The sequence below is a fragment of the Diadema setosum genome, chromosome 21 (assembly GCF_964275005.1).
Source record: "Diadema setosum chromosome 21, eeDiaSeto1, whole genome shotgun sequence".
Lineage (NCBI taxonomy): Eukaryota > Metazoa > Echinodermata > Echinoidea > Diadematoida > Diadematidae > Diadema > Diadema setosum.
The window spans coordinates 23,029,977-23,052,245 of NC_092705.1; the positions used below are offsets into that span (position 1 = coordinate 23,029,977).

At 39.2% G+C, this 22,269-nt stretch overlaps 1 pseudogene; it reads left to right on the top strand.

Annotated features, from left to right (window-relative positions):
- The first annotated feature begins 3,963 nt into the window (after positions 1 to 3,963).
- On the top strand, positions 3,964 to 14,532 carry LOC140244773 (alpha-amylase A-like; annotated as a pseudogene).
- The last annotated feature ends 7,737 nt before the right edge of the window (positions 14,533 to 22,269 follow it).

Genomic DNA, 22,269 nt, shown 5'->3' on the forward strand with positions numbered 1-22,269 from the left:
TTCTAACCTTTGTAAACAGTTTCTTGGCAAGTTTGTGTCTCCCTACTGTAAAGTTGAATTACTTATTTTTGTCAAGTTTGATGTGAGACCAAATACGGTTAGTCTTCGGACTTTTACTTGGTGTTCTTATAATAAAACCGAAACTGAATTGAAAAATCAAGACTTCGATATATTACACAACAGTGGAACCCAGAAACGAGCTCCGTGGGACATGTTTAAGACGACGACAAACCAACATAAAGTTATCGTGTCCTGCTGTGAACTCTGTTGGCAGCACTGGCGTAGCCGGGGGGGGGGGGGGGGGGGGGGAGGCGATGGGGGCGGTCGCCCCCCCCCCCCCCCAAGATTTGGACCGGGGTTTTGGGAGGCGGAAAAAAAAAATCCGTGTATACTGTATGCATGCACATGAAGCGGGTCTCCTTTGCAACCTTTCATCAAATAAGATATTTTTTTTTTAATATTTCAGTCAAAGTGTGCACCAGATCGTTGAATTTCAATTCAAAATATGCAAAATCTCTCGTGCTTGGAGGGGGTATCCCCCTCCCAAACCCTCCCCCTCTGTGCCTCTTTCCCTAGCTTAGTACACTTTTTAGATTTACAAACACACAAAAAATATGAATAATTCTGAGTGCACAAGACTTATCACTTATATTCCGAAAACTCAAGGTTCCCTCATGTATAAGGGGGAATTTCCCCTTTTAATCGACCCTTTCCTCCCTCAGCCCCCCCCCCCCATCAGTTTTTTTTTTTTTTTTTTTGTGATTTCCCAAATGTTGATTCCATCAAATATGCGTATACGAGATATCTCAATTCAGGCAAAGCTCCATCGGAAGGGAAGGGTGGAGATAACACTCGCCCACGCCTTCTCCCTGCTCGCCCGCCCCTCCCCCCCCCTTCCCGCCATGCGTAGAAGTAGACTGTGGCTATACCCAGATCGCTTTATTTCAATTCTAAAAACGCAAAAGCTCCGCGAGCGGGAGGGGGAATCCCCCTTCCCTAAGCTCTACCTCACTAGACTTTATACATACACACAGATGTGCACATTCGGAATAAGAGCTAATTCCGTGATTTTAACACTTCGATGAAAAAGTATTGCACCAAAAATTTGCACCAGATCGCTGAATTTCAGGTCTGAAAACGCAAAATCACCTTCGTGTGGGAGGGGATATGCCCCTATCTACACCCTCGTGTGCTGCTTTTTCTGTTTGATTGCTGAACTGCAGACAGCGTTCATGATATTCAGTGTAGAATAACTACAAGAAGATTATTTAAATGATATACCAATTTTATAGGCAAATTGTTCAATAATAATGTACGCAAAATATACTGCAACCTTAAACAAGTGGGACTGTTTCAACTTGTTAAAACACGCAAAACATGCATCAAATTGCACCATTTGCAACATCAAAATGCAAAAAGTTCTCACCGTGGGAGGGGGGACACCCCCTCCCGCACCCTCCCCTCCCCCTTCGCTCGCTCCGCTCGCTCGGGTTCAGTCGCGTTCATGATATTCAGTGAAAAGAATTAACACAAGAAGTGTATTTAATTGTACCATTTTATAGGCAAATTGTTCAATAATAATCTACAACAAAATATACTGCTACCTTAAACAAGTGGGACTGTTTCTCGTCGATAAAACGCGCAAAAACTGCATCAAATTGCACCATTTACAACATCAAAATGCAAAAAGTTCTCACCGTGGAGGGGGACACCCCTCCCGCACCCTCCCCTCCCCCTTCGCTCGCTCCGCTCGCTCGGGTTCAGTCGCGTTCATGATATTCAGTGAAAAGAATTAACACAAGAAGTGTATTTAAATTGTACAATTTTATAGGCAAATTGTTCAATAATAATCTACATCAAAATATACTGCTACCTTAAACAAGTGGGACTGTTTCTCGTCAATAAAACGCGCAAAACATGCATCAAATTGCACCATTACAACATCAAAATGCAAAAAGTTCTTACCGTGGGAGGGGGGACACCCCCCTCCCACACCCTCCACTCCCCCTCGCTCGCTCCGCTCGCTCGGGTTCAGTCGCGTTCATGATTATTCAGTGAAAAGATTAGCACAGGAAGTGTATTTTAATTGTACCATTTTATAAGCAAATTGTTCAATAATAATCTACATCAAAATATACTGCTACCTTAAACAAGTGAGACTGTTTCTCGTCGATAAAACGCGCAATAACATGCATCAAATGCACCATTTACAACATCAAATGCAAAAAGTTCTTACCGTGGAGGGGGGACACCCCCCCCCCCTCCCACACCCTCCCCTCCCCCCTCTCTCGCTCCGCTCGCTGGGGTTCAGTCGCGTTCATGATATTCTGTGAAAAGAATCAACACAAGAAGTGTATTTAAATTGTACCATTTGATAGGCAAATTGTTCAATAATAATCTACATCAAAATATACTGCTACCTTAACAAGTGGGACTGTTTCTCGTCGATAAAACGCGCAAAAACATGCATCAAATTGCACCATTTACAACATCAAAATGCAAAAAAGTTCTTACCACGGGAGGGGGACACCCCCCTCCCACACCCTCCCCTCCCCCCTCGCTCGCTCCGCTCGCTCGGATTCAGTCGTGTTCATGATATTCAGTGAAAAGAATTAATATTGAGAAGTGTGTTTAAATTATACCATTTTATAGGCAATTGTTCAATAATAATCTACACTAAAATATACTGTTACCTTAAACAAGTAGGACTGTTTCACGTCGATAAAACGAGCAAAAACCATGCATCAAATTGCACCATTTGCAACATCAAAATGCAAAAAGTTCTTACCGTGGGAGGGGGACACCCCCCTCCCACACCCTCCCCTCCCCCCTCGCTCGCTTCCGCTCGCTCGGGTTCAGTCGCGTTCATGATATTCAGTGAAAAGAATTAATACAAGAAGTGTATTTTGAATTATACCATTTATAGGCAAATGTTCAATAATAATCTACACTAAAATATACTGCTACCTAAACAAGTGGGACTGTTTCACGTCGATAAAACGCGCAAAACATGCATCAAATTGCACCATTTACAACATCAAAATGCAAAAAGGTCTTACCGTGGGAGGGGGGAAAACCCCCCTCCCACCCCTCCCCCCCCCCCCCCCTCGCTCGCTCCGCTCGCTCGGGCTCGGTCGCTTCGCTCCCTCGCAGAATAACCGCCCCCCAAGATCAAATCCTGGCTACGCCGTTGCAGTGACCTTTGTTTGTAGTTTCTAGCTGTGATATGGAGCACGCACGTGGTAAAATAGAAATGATAAACGTTTAATTTGTAACTATGGTGTGTTTTTCAGAACAGTAGATGTGTACATTATTTTGCTTGAAGAATGAGAAGGACAACACCTGTTGGTGAAAGAGAAAACAGTGAGACGCACTGGTGTCTGTCTAATAATTGATAACGGTTAATAATTGTTATTCCCCTTTGAAGAGTTGTGGGGAACAAATACCGATAAATACCGATCAAAGAGAGTCTGTAACCAGCTTGACATTTGAACTTGGTTTCATAACCGTCGTTGTTTGCTCAACTTGGACTGCTTACGTGGCGATGTCAGATAACTGATGACATAATCTGTTGAAGCACTTAGAACTCCCGAATGAGAAAGTTTCATAATGTATTCAATTTTTTTTGGAGTCTCCACCCCCCCCCCCCAAGATTATATAAGTTCAAAACATTAAAGATAATTAAAACCCATATCTTCTTGCTGAATAGGTAATTTTCCTTTCGACGTAGTCAAAAACAAAGCGTGACAAAACCGTGGAAATCACACCATCTGGTAGACAGCAAAAGAATGATAACCCAAATCTCCAGTTTGCACGGTACTTCGGTGATGTCGGACAAGATATAAGTCCCTTACACATCGCATCGCCAAAACACATTGGAGAGGATTCCGGAATCTGCCGACAAGCTGCACTTCTCTGCCGTATATCTGCTAGGACTGAGGAGGTGACGAATCTACCAAAGCTATAATCCCTTCGATACGAGGTAATCATTATCCGGTCTCCTTTCCAGCAATCTGCAAATCTGAAACTCAACCGTTTCTGTCTTCATTTCTTACATGTGTGTATATATATATATATATATATATATATCTTATATCCTCTATCTGGTGTGCTTCTTATTCTTTTTCTTAATCTAACTTCTGGGAATGATTGTAGTTGAACTGCATAAGATTGATGTTAAAAAAAGGAGTTCTTAAATTTATGAAAATATCAGTTCTGAAGTCAAATTTGAACCTTCAAAATTTCTTTGCTGTCGCACGTTTAGTTACTTAATCTTATAATAAGTTGTTTCTTTATTTTTCGTTTCAAGTTTTATTTTTAATTATCGTTTGTTTCTTACTGTGTTTCGGTTACAACTGGTGAAGGCATTCAATACAACTTGTACCCGGCATATGTTAATTTACCAAATACCATACAGTGCAGTATAGAAATGCGAACAACAACAACAACAAAAAAGTAAACTCGCACTTCGTTGCATTTCATTAATACCCCGCTCCACAGATTTTCTCTCATCGGTCACTCATTGGTCACTCATCAGAAGCAAAGTTTGTTGTTTCCGGCCACCAACCAAATGTATCGGATGGCAATCTGATGAATCCGACTCGTGTTGGCCGATTAACGGTGAGTGTCAGACATGTCGCCTGTCATCCTCATCGGTTATTTTGCCCCATCGGATCACCGCCCGACATGTCTGACACTGACCCGATAGTCGACCAGCACAAGTCGAAATCATCGCACTTTGATCCCATACACTTCGGTGGGTGATCGGAAACAACAGACTTTGCTTCGGATGAGTGACCGATGAAAGAAAATCTCTGTGGAACTGGAGTATAAGCATTAAAGGGACATTCCAGACGATTTTCATAATTTCACATCATGTAGTACATAAATCAACAACTCCACGTATAGATTTGTTGAATTTATTGTGGTTCTTGAGCAGAGAAACAATACTTTGAAAAACCTTGAACAAATTACACTGAACAAGGATGATGACATAGGAGGCTCACATATTTCAGAAATGTAGCAGTGTAATTCCCATTATAATACCGCTTGCTTGCAAGTTCACCTGTGTATAATCTATGCATGCCTTCTTCTTTGTTCTACTTCCTTGAGCCCCAACTCATGCATTCTTATGGTGACTCTGCCATGTCATCATCCTTGTTCATTGCAATTTGTTCTAAATTTTGAAAATAGTCTTATTTTCATCTGGATTATCTTAAATTCTGAAACTCTGTCCTCAGTATAACTAATTTATAGTTGTTTAAATGTAAAATCTGAAAATCATCCGGAGGTCTCCTTTAAGTGTTAGAGCTCATCGTTCCAGTAGCAAGTCATTTAAACTTTATCGGCTTCCATCACGTGAACGAGGATTGCATGATTTACATTAATTACCTCCGCTAAGGGTTTATGTTTTTATCGACATTGGTTTGCTTGTTTGTTTTGTTTGTCTGTCTGTGTGCAAAATAACTCAAAACGTTGTGAACGGATTTCGACGAAACTTGCAGGAAAGGTTGATTATGACACAAGGAACAGATGATTAGATTTTGGTAGTAATCCCAGATTTTTATTTTATGCCTCTGCCACGAAATGTCGCTGGAGGTATTATTATTTTTTTTTTTGAACGACTTTTATAGACCTGGGGAGTTCCAGCTGCGTGTATTTCAGTTTTGAGCTTCGCTTTATTAGTTTAAAGCTCGTGAAATTTGAAAGTTCATTGAGTCAATCATCACATTTAGGGTATGCTTGTTCAAAAGCAACATTATACAAAATATGAAAACATACACAAACATGATAATTATGTACAGAAACATTACAGACACCACTTGCGAGCACTAAAACACGAACTCATAGATGTATACACAATATCCTTATACCATACAGGCCTACCAACTCACTCATCTTAGTCAAATTTACACACATACACACAAAAAATGATAGTGTTTTGGTATTTAGGTCCAATATGATTAATCAGTATATCATTTTCTTTACAAAATTTTGCAATAATTTTCACCAATGTTTTCTTTTGTTGTGTCATTAGAAAGTAAATCCATTGTAAGTACGCTTGAGTTTTTCCAGAAATATTTCTTAAGCGCTGTTTATGAGAATTATGAAAAAGGGGAAATTAAAATGATTAATGAAGTTCCTCACCAATCTGGCCTAGAGAAAATTCTTTCACTTCTTGGTATGCTCGAGTACCGTCCCGTCACCACATGCAACTTGTTATTCAAAGACCTAAGGCAACCGAAAAAGAAAATTCTATTAGTAGGGCTTAATTTAATCAAATAATTCTCAAATTTAAGTTCATTCTGTACACTGTACATGTCTTAGAATTCACTTCATCGTGTCAGTCCCGTATAGTGTCCTGTCCCGTATTTCCGCAAATATCAGTGAAACACAAATTATCAAGAAGTCCTTCCATCTTTTGAATTCACGACATGCTATGAGTGTCATTAGCAAATAATGAATAGTTAAAAGCATACAGTAAGAAGGATAATTTACCCACTTTGCCATGGACGAGTCTGTACCAAAATAACAGCATACGATTTGTAATGACATGATATTCTAAGTGTAAATCCCAGTTCTCCATAAACCATTCAATTTGGTGTACTCCTATGATGAACGCCCAATACGTTTTTTTTTTTTTCTTGCCAGATTTTAATTATGCTTTCTTGCATAATTTTAGACGCTTCAGCATGTATACATGTACCATTATACTTGGCATAATTTGTCTGTTTTTTAGGAAAATTCTAGGATAATTGTTACAGACAGGAAATGTGAAGACGTTGTATGTACTGTATGATACCATTTTTTTTTTTTTTTGTTAGTTACGATTTGTTTTAGCTACTGTTTCGTTTTGTCAATTAAACATAGAAATTGAGGACTTTTCTTGCTTGTCAGCTGATTAGGCACCACATTTGGTGGACATGATGTGACATTTTCATGGCAATTTGCCATAACTTTATATAGCCGCCTCAGGCACAACCCCATTTCTTACGCTGGTAACACTGGCAGTATCTCTTTGCCCCTACAAGGAGTTAATGTTGCTCCTCGGGCGAGGTGCCGCGCAGCTGGAAGCTGATGATGACGTAAACAAAAGGCTTCTATATTTTAAAATTGGACCATTTTCAACATTCGTGCATGAGTGGAAAACAAGATGCTTGGCGGAGGGTCTGCGCTCCCCCTTCCTATGGTTTCTTTATTTTATCCTGTGATTTTTAATATCCGTAAACTTTGAATCAGGTTTTCATATATGGATAACTGATTATTCAGTAATTTATTATCGTAAGAAGAAATAAAAGTAAAATAAAGGCAAGAACATTTCGATGATCAACAACAACTGAATCGACAACTGCATCAACAATATGATGAGGATCGAAATACATTATAGTCTTGTCTTTATTTTCTTTACCATCAGTAATTTTGGTAATTATATTTTTTGTCCCGTTTATTGCCTCGATCTCTTTTTAAAGAATGTGATGACTCAAAAAGGTGTTTCAATCCAATCAGTCACCCAATATCTTACAAGATATAAATCTTCGAAATTCGCAATACATGTATAGTTTAATTGCCTGTAATGTGTATGTAGGTTTTCCCTCCCAATATTATCAGTTTAATTTCTCTTTAACGATGCGATCATTCAAGCTCGAGCAAATTTGAAAGATTACCGAGATCAAGATTCAAAAAGCTGACTAGTACTTTAGCATGTAATTTCCTTTTATCAGCCTCCTATTTCATGATTTTCACACAATCATGAACGTGTTAAAAGCAATTTCAAACTAAATTGCGAGCGTGGCGCATTCAAATTTACACCAGCACCACCGTGATGAATGTTAAGGAATTGAAATTCATGAAAAGGCACTCATTACAACATTTTGGTAGTGCCTTTCGTTACTGTTAATGTTTTAAAAATTTGGGAGAATAATGATATGACCATTCCGTAATATCAATATTGTAATATTGTTGGTAACGAATAAAAAATACATAAAATATGAATGAAACTTTGACATAAAGATGAAATACTACAAAAATCAAATTAGTCAATAGTGAAAATGGGAATTTGACCTATATGAATACGGTTTGAATCACATAAAACAGAGCTTAGTTATGTTTATTTGAATTTCATTGTTTAAACTTCCAAGTTGTGTGCCTGCAAATCAAATTGAAATTGGTACTTGGGACGAAATTGAATTGGCGCGAATTGAATGCAAACTTAAAATGAATGAATTTCCCTCTATAATTTGAATGAGACAGAATCTGAAAGGAATGACATGAAGCAAATTTGAAGATGAATGACATGAAAAAAATCAAAGAATTGAAGTGAATCGTTAGACCAGAGCGTTGACGAAAATCGCTTGAATTTAAAGCCTTCTCATTAATTCGAATACAATTCGGATGAAATTGAGAGGGAAAATCTACATTATATTTTTTACAAATATACACATATGATATGGCAGAGTATTTAGGCAGACTCGCTTTGAACTTTAGGCACCAGTCCTTACCCCCCCCCCCTTTTTTTGAGCAGATTTCTTTTAATTCATTAACTTCAGTTATTCCATAATCTAAAAATTTATGTTGTTTTGCTTTGCTTTGTTTTTCCTCCCAGCCATGTCGATGAGCTTGTATTTTCTCTTGCTTGCCGCCGTCTGTGGCGCGTCTGCTCAGAACTTTTTGGACGGCCGAACAGTCATCGTTCATCTCTTCGAGTGGAAATGGGTTGACATCGCCGAAGAATGTGAAAGGCAGGACCGAATCTGAAATAACTAAAGCTATCCAACAAAAGAATTAACAAAGAAAAAGATAAGCTGCCACTTCGAAAGAAAAATACGAAGTGATCATTGTCGAAGTAGCACTTGTAATGCAGGTATAGCCCACAACAAACTGTAGACAGGTATAGATAGGAGGGATTCACTAATGAGTTAAATTTGTTTGAAGAAAATGCGTATATGTGTTTTCGTTGAGGATGATAAGCAATAATTTACGAGATTATTGTAATAAACACAACAAAAAGTAATACCCCTTAAATCAAAATGTCGTATCTTTTTAACAATAAAAAAATAGCAAACTAATTTGGTAAGGGTATCTTTACACTTAATTACTAACTTCTGTGAGAAAGTACGAATATTTTGTTCAGTCATTTATAAGTGAGACAAAAATTAATAGTCACTTTTCGAAAGTCTCAAGTGTCTTTTTTTTTTGGGGGGGGGGTTCTGTGAAACATTCTGTTTCTGGTGTATCTTTAACCCTGTGAGGACGAGCTGATTTTACTTTAACACACATTTCCCGTAGACACCTGTTCGAGTATGAAATATTGATATTTTACCATCCATCTTTTGACCCGCTCACACCTAAATGTCCTTGTTCAACCCTCCTTTAACTGAAAAATCAGTTTAGTGAAAGAATTGACATCGGATATTGTTACCAGCATGTAACAGACATGTTGTGATAAAAAGGGGTCATTCAAATTCATGGAATTCTTCCGTGGAGATGTTTTTATTGCAACGATTGACAAATTGCCCTACATCGACGTAAATAACGCTGATTTACATCGATGTAGGGCAATTTGTCAATCAGTTGCAATAAAAGCGAGTCATTGTATAATGGATGGGTATGCAGCAAAACAAGAAGTGCTAAATATTGCACTAATTGACGTGACATAAGGGGGTTAAACAATGGATGATGAAACAATTTCACCAGATGCAGAATGTTTCACATTATTTATTTCCAAAAATGTCATTTGTAACCTTTGAAAAGTGACAATTTCATCTTTAATGTGTACTCTCTCATTTACGGCTCAATACATCACGTTTATTTTCCCACAGGAGTTATTCAACAAGCGTAGAAGTATCCCTGCCAAATTATTTTCCTCAAAACTTATTCCTTCAAAGGTTACGCCGTTTGTTATCAAGGGAGTACTTTTTTGTGTGTGTATAACCGCAACCCATCGAATCGTTATCATTAGAACCATCGTCATTTTAACTATTGCTATTACTGCCACGTTTGTCATGGTGATGCAGGTTTCTTGGACCGTACGGTTTTGCGGGTGTTCAGGTATCTCCCCCTAATGAACACAATTTAGTTTGGGACCCATGGCGACCATGGTATGAACGCTACCAGCCAATCGGCTACGCTATCAACAGTAGGAGCGGGACGAGAAGTGAATTCAAGAACATGGTCAATCGATGTCGGGCTGTCGGAGTCCTCATCTACGTCGACGCAGTTATCAACCACATGGCAGCATGTAAGGCTTTGGACAAATTACAGCCAACCAAACATAATTCTTCATGCGTTTCGTTTTTTTCAAGATTTTCTCAGCAGGCCCGATGTTATGGTGCAATTAACTCCGCAATATTACATGTATTAAAAGGCCAAAGTTTTTAAATTCGTAACGGTCACCGAAGCACTGTACAAAGCGAAGGACAAAAAATCTTGAAAGTTCACCTCCTTGTATTTCCCTCATTTTACCATTAAATCGCTTGAAACTCCACATATATATCTAATATGGATATTATTATCATCCTTCATATGAGTTTTGGGCTGGTGTGTTCTTCGAGATTTGAATTTTTTATCTTTGAGACGGTTTCGGTCCAATAAGGGTATTGCAGGGTGGTGAATGGGTGAAGGACGAACCCTGCAATGTGCTTCAACTGTTTCATGCCGCACGAAAACCGATACATCGGACTGCGTAACGCTCACGCTATAGATTTTACGTGGGTCACAATGACAGTGACTCTCGATTTTTTCCCGGCATAACCATGCGACAAATGTTACGGAAAAGATATTTAGAGCATAGTACGGACATACTACCACAAGTCTCATACTGAAGTTTCATTTTTCGGCAATAATTTTATCATTTGATGGCTTCTGAGGTGAGATATTGCGATTGTCCTGCAACACTTCCCCAGCCGTTTAGCGTAAAGACGTTGTTTGGGCAGCGAGGCAAATTGCCGAGCCTGTCAGTGTTACATTCAGAGACAACTCTTGTCCATGACTCCCTTGTAGTGCTAATAAATGCCATTGATACTCCACTGACATTTTGGATGGCTAATACTTTAGAACTTGACCGCATCGACGAAAGATTTCCTGTTGAACGACTACTATAATTTGATGCGAATGATAAGCTTATTCTTAGTGATATCATGTAAAAAAAAGGGGGGGGGGCAAGTTTGTGTAATGTTTAATCGAAATTATCTTAAAGTAAATGGCATTATCCTTTCAGACTATACCGACTTGTAAAATCAAAGGAAACTTTAAACGAGTTAAAATCTAAGAACGTTCATATTTAAAGGGAACCCAAACCCAAAGAGAAATGTGGATTGAGTGAAAGCAGCAACATTAGTAGAACATATTAGTGAAAGTTTGAGAAAAATCGGACAATCGATGCAAAAGTTATCATTTTTTTTTAAGTTTTGGTGTTGGAACTGATGGATGAGGAGACTAATAGAGGTTATGACGTATGTGTGGACAACGATATAAGAAAATATAAAGGGAATTCCACAAAAAGTCATTTTTCATGAAAATTACACATTCCATCAACTTGATACTGACATAATGTTAAAGGGGACATCCGGTCCAAAATATAAGTTAGTCTCATAAGAAAGAGTAAAATATTTCGAGTTCAACGGTAAAGTTTTGATCGAAATTGAATGAAAAATAAGGAAGTGAAATCATTTTGAAGTTTCAGTAATTTTTTAAGAAAACAGTTCTTGCCGGTCAATATGAATACGTGAATGGCACAGTGAGCATGACTGTCATCCCCTCACAACTTGCATATAGTTTGTACATAAAATTGTGAAATTTCCAGTTTTTCATATAAACGCAATTATGCCCGAAGATCAAATCCTGGTATATCTATCTGATAAAATGCTAGAAAAGTGAATTTTTGTGGAATTTTCTTTGTATTTTCTTTACATTGTCCACATCCAGCCGTTCCAACACCAAAACTTTAAAAATTCATAACTTTTGCATCGATTGTCCGATTTTCCTCAAACTTTCCGCACTGATGTGTTCTAGTAATGTTGCTGCTTTTATTTAATCCACATTGCTCTTTAGGTTCGGGATTCCTCTAAGATCCAATTTTATGAAACCACTGATATTAGTTTGTCTTATTCTAATCTATTCATAAAAAATCTATCTTGAACGTGGTATGAATTTGCAATTTGTAAAGTGGCAAGTGTAGGACTAACTTTGGCTGGTTATTTGATCTTCATTTGTATTTTTTTTTCGTGTTTGTGTGTTTGTTTGTTTTCTTGCTTCGTTTTCCGACACAAATCTTACAGCTTCAAATGACCAAATGACAGGTATGCCTACATTATGTATTTGAATTTCTCCTATACAGTTAGCTACGACTTTCCGAATGTGCCGTACAGCAGCTTGGATTTTAATGTACCGAGAGGAAACTGCCCTACCGGCGGAAATATAAATGACTACAACAATGTTTATCAAGTGAGGAATTGCGACCTCGTGGGTCTGAACGATCTCATGTTCGGCTCCGTTAACGGTTACTATTGTAACCAGAAGGTAGCGGCCTACCTGAAGACCTCGTCGGCCTGGGCGTGGCTGGCTTCCGAATCGATGCCGCCAAACACATGTGGCCTGGCGACCTGGAAGAAATCAAGAGCAGGTAAAAAAAAAATGAAAATTAAAGTTTAGAGCAAAAATCGCGCCATATTCAATCATGACTGTCTTTACTTATAACTTTCAAACGTAGCTTTCTAGAACCTTTAATGACACATCTCCCTGGGCTAGACTTGTTCTGTAATTACCATGTTAACCACATTGTTAACGTGTTGGTTCTCTAAAGTCCCAATACTTATGTGTACATATTTTCTTAATTTCATCGTGTTTGATATTCATGTGACATGAATCTCTCCATATTCGAAGGTTGAGAGCAAATATTAAATATGAAAGTCAAAAGTTTGTTCGCAAAACGAGTAACCACCATGTCTATTAAGTTGAGAAACTTGAGACAAAATTTGCTAAAAAAGGAAATGATAACAAAGTATCGGCTATTTACAATCCATAACTTCAAAATAAGGTACCACTGAAAATGATATTCTTGTGATGGACTTACTTTTAGAACGTTTAAAATAATGTTGTTGTTTTTTTTTTTGCGATTGAGTTCTTCGAGTGTTTTCCATTTTTCCTCTTCAATCAGACTGAACAACTGCGCGGTGGGTGGCAAGCCGTATATCTACCAAGAAGTTATCGACTTGAGTGACTGGGAAGCCGTCCATGCGGAAGAGTACGTACACATTGGCGATGTCACCGAATTCAGATACTGTGAGGATATTAGAGGAATTGGAGAAGGCTGGAACGCCGCTAAGTATTACTCGAATTTCGGCGAGTCTTGGGGCATGTTGCCGTCACACCAGGCCCTTGTCTTCGTAGACAATCACGACAACCAACGAGGTCATGGAGGAGCCGGTGACATTCTCACCCACATGAATGCAGTGCCGTACAAGAAGGCACTCGCTTTCGGCATGGCTTGGGACTATGGTACCTTCCGCATCATGAGCAGCTACTATTTCTCAAACGACGATGACAGTCCTCCTGCTTATTCCGACGGCAGCATCATCTCTCCTTCTATTAACAGCGATGGCACGTGTGGAAACGGGTGGGTATGCGAGCACCGATGGCGCCAAATTAGGAACATGGCCTGCTTCCGCAACGCCGCCGGAACCAACGGCGTGCAAAACTGGTACGACAACGGTAACAATTTCATTTCCTTCTCCCGAGGCAGCCGAGCTTTCTTCGCACTCAACAACGAGGGCTATACCGTTTCGAAGACTCTGCAAACTGGTCTGCCCGCGGGAGACTACTGTGACGTCATCAGCGGTGACCCAACCGGTTGGGGCTGCACTGGTAAGACCATCACAGTCAACTCATCGGGTTACGCTTACATCTCCATTGACAGTGGCGAGGATTCCATGATCGCCATCCACGTTGGGGCAACAAAAAGCTCTTCATCGAACTCGTGTAGCTGGTAATGAGCTTTACCCCACCTACGATGATTTTATGACCAATGAGACGTCTCCTATGAAGGAGATTTCGCATGCCCACCTGACGTAGATGTTACACGCTGCGCCTTAATTACAGCAAGTTTTAATTCATAGCAGTGATTTTTCATTAATTTTCCAATGAATATAGTTTCCATATATTCAGGATTCTGCCAGCACAGCTGCACTGATGTTAGGATTCTTCAGCAATTCATAGTTGAAGGTATGAAAAGGACAATGACTAGGTATACACCCGTGTATGAAAACAATTGTCTTGATAAGGTATACATCAACACATGCTCCTTCAAAACTAGATACCACTAAATACTACCAAATAATTTTGATCGCAGCCCCTTCCCCCGAAAAAGTCGGCAAAAAAGGAGCAAAGTAAAATTAAATACTTAAAATTCAAATCATGCTGCTGCCGCTGCAGTCCTCGGACCGTTTTACTTTCCAGCCACTTTAAACATTCATATCAGCATTTTCTTTGATGTAACAAAGGCCGGCGCCACTTTTTCTTGAAAAGTGGGGGGGGGGGGGGGGAGGGGGAGGGACAGATTATATTTCTGGTGCCACTTCCGGGTTGCATCAGCTAACAAACAAACAAACAAACAAAAAGCCCTCAGCGCAACTTTCTGGTGCGACTGGTGCCACTTCCGGGTTTCTTCAGCTGACAAGCAAAAAAAAAAAAAAAAGCATTACTGCACTTCTAATCTCTCTAGAACAACACGTAGAAAGCTTGACCATGTTAGAAAAGTAAGAAAAGTGAGGGCCCCGAGTGGTTAGACCCTATGCTAACGATTATGCAAAAAAAAAAAATAAAATAAACAAATAAATAAAAAAAAATAATGGGGGCCCGCGAATCATGATGCCTGGAAGTCATCTTGGGAAACGTCGAATCATCAAGCAATCAGATTCCAATAAAAGATATAATGAATCATTGCATTCAGTGTTTTCTCTATGTTTTTCAGGTTTTCTCAGCGCCATGTGTGTGTTCCTGGAAAGTGCTATGATGCTGTTATGACTGTCACGCTATGACAAAACTGTTAAATAACTAGTTAATCAGCGCCATGTCCTAAAATTTGTCTTGGAGACTTTATTGATGATGATGATGATGATAATGATGATGATGATGATGATGATTATGATAATGGTGATGATGATGATGATGATGTTGATGATGATGATGATGACGACGACGATTATGACGATGATTAGGACAACCATCATCATCATCATCATCATCATCATCATCATCATCATCATAAACGGCGTTAATGCGTTATCAAATATTGTAGCGTCATTTATCTACGAAGAACATTCAAAGGGGCCCGCCGCCCACAATATGTCGCACATTATTCGCAAAGTTGTTGTTAACGTATACACCCTTAGTGTAGTTTTTTTTTTAGTTGAATTGCATTGAACTGAACTGAAGAAAAGGCCTTACCCTGCCCGTAAGTTTCAGGCGCTAATAGGCACGTCAGGAGTTAGTTGTGCATATGGCCGCCGTTGACGTAGACCAACTGATAAGTGGAGATTGGAGATAACTTATGAAAAAAACCTTGTAAGTATAGCAAGATCTTAAATTGAATATCTGAATACATTTAATAAAAACGAACCAAGTCCATTACAGAAAATTTAGAAAAGTAGGAATCATTAAACAATTACCTAATGATTTTTTTTTTTGGGGGGGGGTTTCAGTTAGTGGAATGTTATTCAGACAAATTCTGATTGTAAAACGTTCATTTGACTGATTATCTATCTTTATGACTTCATAAAGGGACTCAAAGGCGATGGCCAAATTTGGACTTGGGTCGGGGTTTTTTTTCGGATATTATATATATATATATATATATATATATATATATATATATATATATATATATATATATATATCTTTTCAGGCATATATTGCTTGCTCTTGAAATATCAGCACACTAACTTTAGCCACTTAGGCCCGAATTCACGAAGGTGGTACAAATGAAACCATGGTTTAAACCATGGACAAAAACCATATGGAGCGCCAAGTGTCGCATGGAATATTTCGTTACGAAATTGGTCATTTCGTCGATGAAATGATTATTTTGTAACGAAATGACACCATTTTGTAACTAAATGAACATTTCGTCCACGAAATGATAATTTCGTTAACGAAACGGTCATTTTGTTGACGAAATGACCAATTTCGTAACGAAATATTCTGTGCGACACTTGGCGCTCCATGGTTTTTGTCCATGGTTTAAACCATGGTTTCTTTTGTACCACCTTCGTGAATTCGGGCCTATATGTCCAAAGCTTCTTGAGATCTTTATAAAAAAGTAAATGTGTGTGTGTGTGTGTTAATGTGTGTGTATGTGTGTGTGCTTGCACTTTGATACATGATGTAAAACGAGGACAAACATACGAACTTTACATTTAAACCGTGCGTGTGTGTGTTTGTGTGTGGGGGGTCGAGGTAGCTGTGTGTTTGTAAAGCTGTATTCAATTCGCTGCGGGGATTGTCGAATCTATCAGAGCTATTTCTTTTTCCGCCTAAACACGTAATACATGGCTCACTGAATAGGAGATGCAGACTTACAAAAGCTTTGTGTGTGTATGTTGTCGTTGTCGTTGTTGTTGTTGTTGTTGTTGTTGTTGTTGTTGTTGTTGTTGTTCTTGTTCTTGTTCTTGTTGTTTGTATGTAGGAGCGAGATCAAAACAACCGCCAATGTCATAACACGTCAACCACAAATGTCATAATGACCACTAATGTCATAACACATCGACCACATAATGTCAGCGTTCAGACGTAAAAATTCACTGGCGTGTAGCCATACCGTTCCAGTGTGATTTTTTTTTTCTGCCTTTTTTTTTGCGTCTGAATGCCCTGTTAATTTCCATTTTTAGTGCAAATATCATAACGCGTCAACCACAAATGTCAAAATCTGATTAACCACGATGTCATAACACGTTGACCACAAATGTCAAAATGTACATATTTACTGCAAATGTAATTACGCGTCACATGGGTAGATCCAGGAATTCCGTAAAGGGGAGGCGCATTTACAAAATTAAAGGCTGGCGCACCTCCCCCCATTTTTTTTTCTTTTTATTTCTTTTGTTTTAACCAAAAAAAAAAAAATAGAGGGGGCGACTGCGTCAACCACAAATGTCAAAACCCATTGCTTGCATTACAGAGGCGGATCCAGGAGTTCCGTAAAGGGGGGGGGGGGGGGCGCCTCTACGAAATTAAAGGCTGGCGCCCCCCCCCCCCCCTTCATTTTTCGTTTTATTTCTTTTGTTTAAAAAAAATAGAGGGGGAGGGGTGGGCGCCAAGTGCGCCCCCTCTGGATCCGCGACTGCGTCAACCACAAAATACAATGTCAAAACTCATTGCTTGCATTACAGTGGCGGATCCAGGAACTCTGTAGAGGGGAGACGCCTTTACAAAATTAAAGGCTGGCGCACTCCCCCCCCCCCCCCCATTTTTTTTTTGTTTTGTTTTAGCAAAAAAAAAGGGGGGGTTAAGTGCGCCCCCCCCCCCCACACCCCGGTCCGCGACTGCATCAACCACTAATGTCAAAACGCATTTCTTGCATTACAGGGACGGATCCAGGAATTCCATAAAGAGGGAGCGCACGTCCCCCCCCCCCATTTGTTCTTTTTCTTTTAACAAAAAATAAAGGGGCGCGCCCGGTGCCATCCCGCTGGATCCGTTATTGGATCATAGGCTACTTTTTCCTTGAATTTGAAAGGCTTATAGGATTAGGAATATAGGGTAAAGAAGAAGGAGAGAGGAAGAGGAGGAGGAGGAGGAGTAGAAGAAGACGATGACGACAAGAATGACGACGAAAATGCAAGAAAAATGAATCAAAAGCCAAGAATTAAGAAGAAAATGAGGTGGAAGAAGAAAACCAGAAAAAAAAAACCGGAAAAGCAGAAGAAGAAAAACAAGAAGAAGCCTTGAAGAAGAAGGAAAAGAAAAATAAGACGGAGGAAGATAAAAGAGGACTAGAATGTACAGATATATAGCTTTTCTGGTTCTCGAAACCATTCCTAATGCCTTTGTTGCTCTAAACCCCTGGTTCTTAAATGGCTGCCTGCCGCCAAAAATTTCCAGAAAAAAAGAATCATCACAATCGCGTGTACATACGATTACACCTAATTTGTTTTTGTTTTTTTTAATTCGTTCGCATCATACTGTATACAACTGACTTTAATAATAACTTTTGTCGACGGATATGGGAACATCACCCCCCCCCCCCCCCCGATAAGGTGTTGGGTCCTGGTGCTCAACCGCTGACGACCTTTTTAGGCGGGGGGTCTGATATATATATAAAGAAAATATAAAGAAAATATAAAGGGAATTCCACAAAAACATATATATATTTTTCATGAAAATTACACATTCCATTAACTTGATACAAGGGTAGTGATTATTCCCCTTGCTTTCTGAAAGCGGTTAGACAAGTGCTCTTTCATTATGCTAGAAGCTTGAAAGCATGTTTAAGTTTCTATATATTTCTCTTTTTTTCCTTATATTGTTGTTCACACATGATGTCATAAACTCAAGTAGTCTCCACTCCAGCGGTTCCAACACGAAAACTTTAAAAATTCATAACTCTTGCATCGATTGTCCCCGATTTTCCTGAAACTTTCACTAATGTGTTCTACTAATATGGCTTCTTGAAATAACTTAATCCACATTTCTCTTTTATAAGTATAGGTTTTGGTTTCCTTTAATTAATGTAAGTCAGGCATCTTTGGTGACAATCCCAAATCGGATCGCGTTGTACTCTTCTCGCCTTGTCCATTCTAGTCTTGTGACTCATCACTCATTAATGCAGCGTGCAGACAGTTGACATAAGTTTCCTGTCGACTTGCCAAGTGCAATGCTGGCCCGGAAGTGCAAAAATGAGGTTAAGATGTCGTTCCATAAAACTGTCCCAGAATACAGATGACTGACCCCTTTTTTTTCGGAGGAATATCACAGTTCTATGACTTTCTGTTGTGACAGTCCTTTTTGCTTTGTTTTGCTTTGTCTTTTCTTGTCTCGTTTTGCCTAGTCTTGCTTGGTTTCGTCTCGATCTGTTTTTATTTTCTTGAAATTTGGAGATAACAGTACAGGCATGTTGGATTCGGGTGTCATGCGACTGTTCCATTACATTAAATTGGTCCTACGACAATTGCTACCGTGCAATATCTGCACGCTAAGGCAAACATAATTTCTACCTTTATACAGATATAATCCTAACCCAAATCCTAATCATGCTAATTGTCACATCAAACAAATCTTAAAACAATATCCACGTCCTATAGGAGAAAATAAGATAGGGAAGTAGGCCTAATGTTATTGTCGCAGTCACCAATGCGGCACATAAAACGGTGTGGCCAGTGAAACAAAGCAAGCAAGCAAGCAAACAAACAAACAAAAAGAGATGCAATCACGGAGCTATGCTAGCAAAATTGACAGAAGCGGGGGGGGGGGGGCATGATGCTGGGGGGGGGGGGTGGTGGGATGCTACCGACTTGCGTAGCTTCGTGAATTCACGACGTTGTGTTCTCACTTGTACTGGTCTTCTCTTGTTGTTTGTTATTCTCTTTTTTTATTCTACACTTTTTTGGATATGAAGTGCCCCACCAAGTAATTTATTCTTCAAAGTTATACATGTCTTTGTGTGGAATTTCACGTGTGTTGATTGTCATCATGTATGTTCATAAAATCTTTATTGTTCCTCTTTAATTTGTCAATGTGTATTTCTTGGTCTACATAGGCCTACATAATCTCAATTCCACCTCTGTTCGCCCTTTTTCAATTAATCTATCAGAGGATGCCACAATTGAACGTGGAAAGAAGAGGTGGAGGAGCTAACAAGTTTTTTCACGAACGTGCCAGCAGAATGGTTGATCATGGAAAGACCTCTCATCTCGGAGTATAATACAATTTGTAATTATAGGTATATGCCATGTTCATACATGTGGGAGAAAAGCGGAAAAGGTTTACCCCCCCCCCCCCCCCCGGCCCCCATCCCGATATCAAATGGATCAGCACCGTAACAATGTGGGGACCTACACGTTTAATGAAGGCTAACATGTTTGAGATTTTACCCATATACAATACATTTTGGCAATGCATTTATGCAAGGCACGTATACACTATGTTATCTAAGATATATAGACAGTTATGTGTACACAGCACTTATACGCATGAGCATCTGTGTATATTCCCTACATGCCCTAAATGCCCTTCTACCTCAAATGCAAAATGTGTTTTAGAAGTACTATCATCTTCTCTTTTTTTCAAGTCTGAAAAGAGAAAGAGGAGGAAAGTAGTGGAGAGTCAAATGCCAAGCATATTCCCAAGTTGAATATCAAGATGAAAACAGGGCTTTAGATCCTATCTGAATCTTGGCGCTCGGTTGAGCGGAAATTGAACATAATCGCAGTGATTTTCCCCGACGACAAACGCAATAGCCGCACTACATAGTAGCGGTCTCCTTCAGTTTTCCGCTCTGCAATCCTGTGTTTTCCCAAAATAGTTCTGTCCTGAGCAATCGACATAGTCAGTCTAAGTTTTTTATTCATCTCTTTAAAGTTATGAATTCATATGCTTACACAATCATGTACTACTACACCCTTTGTGATATAACTGCTGTACAAAGTGTGCATACGTATATGTTTTTGTACGGCTTTGTTACTGGATATCTGCGCTTCTGTGTTTCTAGATGCCTGATGTTACATGGACTATTTGAAACAACTATGAATGAAAAGGAATTTGTACAAATTCTCCTTTTTTTGTGAAATTCTAGATCAGCATTTTGTGATGTCTCTCTCTCTCTCTCAAAAAAGAAGAAGAAGATATGAATGATTTAACCAAGTAATGATGAATTAATAGAACAAAATAATAGGGAGAAGGGGCGAGGGGCAGATTTGTAAGAGTAAGAACACGTTCCTTATAGAGGCTCTTAAAGCTGCATTTCAGACGATTTACATAATTTAAAATCTATTGCGCCATGTACAGATTTTAGGAATTCATTGTGGTCCTTGAGCAGATAAACCAATATTCTGAAAAACCCAAAACATAATACACTGAACAAGGATGCTGATATCCAGGAGGCTCCCATATTCCAGTAATGTAGATACAACAGTGTACTTTCTTCTCTTATTCTGCTTCCTTGATCTCCCAACCATGTGTTCTTTTATTATGTCACCATCCTCGTTCATTGTGATTTGTTGTGAATTGTGAAAACATTCTGATTCCTCATCCAATTTACAATTACTATGAATTCTGAAACTCTGCATCCAGTACAGACGACTTGCGTTGTAACGAAGACTAGTCCTCGGGACCGGCGGTTTTCTTTCGTTACAAAACCAACAAAAAGTCGCCCGACATGGATTTTTAGTTAAGAGCAGATTCTCAAAGAGCAGACTCTAAGCGTTGAAATGATGTATAACCCAATTCAAATGGACTCTCCTAAGCTATCTAAATATTGCAGAGAAAGGACACACTCTGGAAAGTGTGAACACAGAAAGCAGGTTCGGAAGTACAGTGTCTATTCAAACGCTTAATCTTTACCAAGCCACCCTATAGCCGTGCGATGAATGGAACAAAAACGGGATGTTGACCATCGAAGCAACAGCAATGAAAGGAATTTTAGATTAAGCTGAAATTAAGCATGCATCATTAACACATTCTGTTGATGATTAATGCCAACTTTCAATGCAGTAGCATCATTCTTTCAAAAGTTATTGGAGTGGAAAGTGAAGAGTATGGACGGGGTTTTTAAGAAATGAAAAGAGGGCTCTTTGAGAAACAACTGATCACACTATTCCACCAAAAAGTGTTCGAGAAAACCTGCTGAAAAGACAAGTTCCTGTATGTTTTATGATCCCAAACTTTAACATAATGTGGAAGAAGACTTGCTCTTTTACAAAATATGAACAACTCAAGACTGGATAGGTCGAACCATTTCACAGATTTTCAGTCCTCTCACAAAATCACTGCGTGCGACTTTTTGTTCGTTTTGTGATGCACGGTGTATAGCGATCGAAATTTCGTTATACCCGAACAATTTAATTAAGGTATAAAGACAATGTAGAATAGCTGATTATAATTTTGGACCCTGAATTTTACTTCGTTGTAGTAGTTTCGTAGTAACCGTGTTCATTATGAGGGGAATGAACTGAATCACCAATTCATAAAAATAAATGTTCGGACTCAAAGGTCTAAAAATCATCTGAAGGTTTCCAACTAAATAACCCTGGAGGGAACTGACGGGTCTCCAGGAAAGGCTGT